This window comes from Curcuma longa, chromosome 18 (assembly GCF_044706935.1).
Source record: "Curcuma longa cultivar G26 ecotype Majalengka, Jawa Barat chromosome 18, ITB_CL_G26_1.1, whole genome shotgun sequence".
In the NCBI taxonomy this organism is placed as follows: domain Eukaryota; kingdom Viridiplantae; phylum Streptophyta; class Magnoliopsida; order Zingiberales; family Zingiberaceae; genus Curcuma; species Curcuma longa.
Window position 1 is genome coordinate 494075 of NC_133878.1, and position 5869 is coordinate 499943.

Sequence of the window (5869 nt, forward strand, 5' to 3'; positions counted from 1 at the left end):
ACATATGTCAGTGAAGATAACAGTGCAGCTTAAGTGTGAGTTTCATTTGACTTGCGGTATTCAAGTCACCTTGGTCATGAAAACTTATGCTTTTACATCTTAAGCAAACATCTCTGAGAAGATATGATCCTGGGATGATTGGGTATAAGTCGAAGTGTCTGAAGGTGCTTGAATAGCCTATAGAGGATTCACCGCTCCTTGAAAAAGGAGACGTATATTCTGTGGCTGCTTGTCAGGATTATTACTAAAAGTCTTTGGCCAAATATTACATGTTAAGAGTACCATACTCTTGGATACATGTACAAGTAACTTGAATCCATAGGATAAGAAACTTGGCTTGGACTAAGTGTGACGTAGTTAGCCTAGTAGGGACTGACACATATAGACTATGTCCTGAACTAAGCGTGTGAAAGGAACAAGACACGTTTCATTGAAGCTGCTGAAAGGTTTAGAAATGTTCTGAAATCAATCATTTATTTTTTAATCAATTGGGGATCATGATGTACTACTAGGTGTCATTCATGATCATTCCATAATTAATGATTAATACAGACGGCCAATATAACTGGGAACCTATTGGGTCACACACTACAAGTTCTCCGAAGGACTTAAAATGAGTTTGAGAAATAGATTCTCAGAATGAGAGAAATAAAGTCTAATTAGACCAGACAAAGGACAACTTGATGGAATTCGTCTTATGAAGACGAAATAAATAAAACTGGGCTGGTTCAAATCGAAGGTGATTTGGTTATTGAACCAAAATAATTTAATTTTGAACCAAATTGAACCAGCTTAGTTTAGTTCATGATGGAAGAGGTTTTGGCAAAATTGAAGAGATGAGGAGCTTCGTCTTGTAAAGATGAAGTGAACAAAACTAGTTTGAGTCAAATCAGATATCGTTTGGTCAGTGAACTAAGTGATTTAGTTTTGAACCAAAACAAACCCGATGTGCTACAGTACCGATTTGCTACAGTAACTGGTTCGATTGCTATAGTAAACTTGGTCCGATTCAGCTCGTCGTTCAATTTTTTTCTCCACCTGCGCAAATTAAACCCTAAACCACCCGACTCCTGTAGCTTCCTAGCCACGATAAAAACAGAGAATCATGCTCTGTTCATTCCTCCTTCCCCTTGAAATCCTACGGCGCCGAAGCTTCTTCTTCTTCATGGGTGCGCCACCATCCACACCTCCCGTCCAAGCGAGGGCATCGTCGGACCGAAGAGCCACCACCGTCGATCACATGAGATGCAATCCTGACTCCACCAATTGTGAGAATCATGAGAAAATAGAGGAGGGTGCGGCTGCTTCGTCGGTTATGGACTTGTTGGAAGCTTCACCGGCTGAGGACCTACCGGATGCTTCAACGGTTGAGGGAGAATGAAGCCGGTGGTGTCTCCTCACTCCCAATGTCAACCGCTGATCTTGATCGTTCTTCTCCCCTTCCTATGCTCTGTTTGGCACCGCAGACACCCGATTGGGTGTTTTCCGTTCGTCATCGATCGCCAAAGAAGGTCTCCGGCGGAGGAGAAAGGGGAACTTGTGTGCCGTCCCTATTTTGGCCGTGTGGTAGAGGAGGAGAAGATGTTGTTTGTGCCATCCCTATTTTGGCCGTGTGGAGAGGAGGAGAAGATGTTGCTCGTGCCATCCCTATTTTGGCTGCATGGGAGAAGAGGGAGAACATTGTCGGATTGTATTATGTTTTATTGTTGAAACTCTATGCAGTCACTAAAAATTATTTTCGATCATTGGATAGGTTATCCGGATGTTGCCAATCAATATGGGTCATCTGACGACCATCAACCATCTCTATGGAAACTTGTAAAATTTTGAAGATCGTTCTATCAATGTCGAAAAAGTTTCGACTATTTGTCCTAAATCAGCGGTCAAAGGTTGACCACTGAAAATTACATTGGGAATATGATTTCGATGATAGTTAGAAGGCCTTGAAAAATGATTGCGATAAATGTTGTTGTGTATTTTCTGGAATAAGATTTTTCTCTCGAATCGATCATTATCAATCATCGGTTAGTATCGAAGACGATGACGTGACTTGTGGCTTTGAAAGCCGTCCAGGTGAGAGCTTGGCGTGGATCACCAATAGAGGTGGGACACCGACAAGGACTGTTCGATTAATGCCAACTTCGCTCAACGTCATCAATAAGGTATGCGTTAAATATTTACTATTCTGTAAAATTTTAATTTCTTGTCATGCCTTGTACGCTGTTATTTCCTGTCTATGAATGTGTGTGTTGTGATAATTACTGTTAATTATTGTTCTATTTCTGCTGTGCACATTTGTGAAACATGTAAACAAGCACATTACACCGGGAGATCCACATTACACCTAGGTGTTTTTTGGAAGGTTTCAATAGGATGATCCTAACATGGAATGTGACTTCTCTCTCTATTCTTTTAGATTTGATTTGTAGAATGCTTTCTTTTTTAGATCATATATGATATTTAGCCTTGTTTTAATGCTCATCTACTTGTATTTCATTGCATATGCTACTCTTTGTCACTCCTTATTCTTTTACAATTGCATATTTTTACTCTTTTGCTCGGAGATCTGCTTTTTGTATATTTTGCTTAACAGGATGTGACACCAACAGAGCGGTCATGGTACAGTGCCGTGTCTGCCTTTGGCCGTGCCTCATAGGCACGGCCGTGAAGCAGTTATCTAGGTGTTTTTTGGAAGGTTTCAATAGGTATAGAAGGCTTTAAAAAGACCCCCAAGGGCCTCTTGGGTTATCTTGGGTCATTTCAAAAAAGGAAGGAGGGGTTTCCTTGTCCATCCTACAACGGAACAAGAAGACAAGGAACCCAAAGATAAGTCTTCCCTTTTCTTGTGGATGACTATTTTCAGTAGCATTGTTTTTGAGGAGTCTATGTAGTGATGGTGATGTATTGAGATTCCATCCACTAAGCAACTTGGAGATCAATTTCGAAGACGACTAACCGGACCTTCCGAGGTGACACCACAACAAAGACTTCTCTCTGTGACAGAGGGTATTCTTTTAGATTTGATTTGTAGAATGCTTTCTTTCATGTCTTCATGTTGTAACTTGATGCCAATCTCTCTTTCTCTCACACACACAACCAAATCCTCAACCAAGCATAGATAACTATCTTAGTGCTAATACACAGTCCCTGTGGATCGATATCTTTTTATTATTTGACGACAATCGTATACTTGCGGAAGCCTATCATAACTCTATCTCCAAAGAGTAGTCTTTTAATTCTAGGATGAGGAAGTATCCCGATGAATTGTTGACACTCGATTTATAGTTATTTATCTCTTTTATCGCAAGACGTATTTAGTTTATAATCCGGCATTAGTATACATACATGATTATGCCACTCGCATGTATTTTCATATCCTATAAGATGCGGGGAAGGATCAAGAGGTGAATCTAATTCTCCGACCCTAAAGTTTGAGATTTGAGGGGTTGTTCACAAAAGTAGTTTAAAATCTCATAAGGGCACCATTGGCTATCACAGAGCTTAATGGGTTTATCTTGATTTGACGTCATGAAGTAGAGAATAATACTTAGAGGATCGTGGGACATCGTGGTAGGAACCTCTTTGAGAAAGCAGCCACTTTATTAAGATTACCTTGAAAGTAAGCGCCGCATTTGAGTAGACATACCAATATTATTCCAAAAATTTATATTAGGTACCTTGAGATAGATCACCTTTATAATGATTAAACATAGAGGTAAAAGAGTGAATAACATTAGGGTATCAGTAATCGTCATGGCAAAATTGAAGTCCTCGAATTGCTTTTTCAAATTGATTTTCTCCACAACTCTTCCTTAGTTTCTTAGCTTGATTTCTTTCTCATTTAATTTTCTCACTTCGCTTGTTTAGATAGCTTGCTTTGTGGTTTGAATTAGTACTCAATTTATAGTCCCAATGGAATGATATTTTATTGCTTGATGATAGCCCTGCACTTATGAATTTCGTACATCAAGTTTTTGGCACCATTATCGGGATTGTTCAAATCGATATTAGTTCGATTGTGATTTGATTAATCTAGATTTCTTTTCTTATTTGATATTTTCTCTTTTTCTCTCTCTTTGTTTTTTCTCCTTTATTGCTTTTTTTGACCTTTTCTTTTTAGGGTAATCAGGGATTCCTTTTATGCTAAGGTTTGATAAATCAGGAGATTTTCTTCCTATAGATTCTGAAATTGACAGACTTTATATAAAAGCAACTAGAGGCATAACAAGCACAAACAACAACAATTATGGCTAACAAAAATAAACCATTGAAGGACTATGCCACCCCTAGCACTAGAGGACTGAGGGCTAACATCACGAAACCTCCATTCGATACAAACAACTTTGAGATAAAACTTGCATTGATATATTTGGTCCAACAATATTAGTTTGGAGGCACCCCCACAGATGATCCCAATCTACACTTGGAAGTATTTGTAGATATTTATGAAACTCTAAAGTATAATGGTGGCACTTCATATGCAATCAGGTTGCACATATTCCCCTTTTCATCGAGGGAAAAAGCAATAGTGTGGTTTCATTCACTTCTAGTAGACAATATTGCTATGTGGAATCAGTGCGAGCAGCGGTTCCTTGACAAGTACTTCCCTTCAAGCAAGACAGTGCACTTGAGAAACTCATCACAAATTTTGCGCAAAAAGATAGAGAATCTTTGTCAAGGCATGAGAATGATGCAAAGGACTCTTGCAACAATGCCCACATCATAGACTTGAGAAGTGGATGATTATCCATACTTTCTACAATAGTATCTCTTACACAACAAAGGTATCCTTAGATTCTGCAACAAGTGGAGCATTAATGAATAAAAGACTGGACGAAGTCGAGGAGATCATAGAAAGTGTAGCACGCACTAAATCATCACCAATGGACAACCAAATGAGGTAATGCCACAAAGAATGAGTGTAGGTGTGCAACAAGGTCCAAACAGGCAGATTTTTGTCCCTGTCGGAGTTTAGGTCCATTTTTTCGATGGATTTTCTGGCGGCTGGCGCTAGTGCCGACCATCTTCTTCAGCCAGCGCCGGCCCACCCTCCTTCTCATAGGCTGTGATGAGCGTAGGTTATATATAATTTCTAGCCTTATTTAACGTTCATCTACTTGTAATTCATTGCATATGATCTACTTTATCACACCTTATTTCTTTATTATTACATGTTTCTACTTCTTTTATTCGGAGGTTTGCTCTTTGTATGCTTTTGATTGATAGGATGTGATTCAAAGCTAAAATGATGCATATTTAATGACGGAGCAAGAAGTAGAGAAAAGAGACTCGCACTGGCCATGCTCGTCATCACGAGAGGGTCTCTTACGCAGCAAACACGAAGAAATGGAAGAAAAGGAATAACTAAGTAAAATACGATCGTGTTTTTTATCTGAACAGTTTTGTAGACTTAAAGTAAAATGGACATAATTTTTAACTCAGATTGACCCACAGGCCGTGCCACCTACCAAAATGAAGATAACTTCAAGATCTACAACTTTGCTTCAGGGTATATAGAACGATTCCTTCTCTAGGCCTTACCAAATATCACAGCCGTGCCTCCTAACCATGGCCACGCTGTGAGCTCGGCCAAACTGCAGAATAAATTTGAACCATCATAACTTTCAGCTCAGATGGAGTTACAGGCCAGCCGATCTACTAAATTGAAGATAATTTCATGCTCTACAATTTTGGTTTAGAGTTCAGTTAAAGAAAACCAAATTTATTGGGCAAAAAACTCCTTGAGGCGGAGACCTATAAACTAGGAAAAATATAGGCAGTTTTTGATCGAGTTTTTCGACCGACCATGTCACAATTGGAGCCTATAAATACTTCTTTTTGCAACCCTTTGAGGGCATCGGGGAAGGAT

At 39.3% G+C, this 5869-nt stretch overlaps 1 non-coding gene across 1 annotated transcript; it reads right to left on the reverse strand.

The window, feature by feature from the left end:
• Window positions 1-4623: 4623 nt before the first annotated feature.
• Window positions 4624-4729, reverse strand: LOC141812384 (small nucleolar RNA R71). The gene has a single exon (XR_012600269.1). It is a non-coding gene; the product is annotated as a small nucleolar RNA R71 (small nucleolar RNA).
• Between the last annotated feature and the right edge of the window lie 1140 nt (window positions 4730-5869).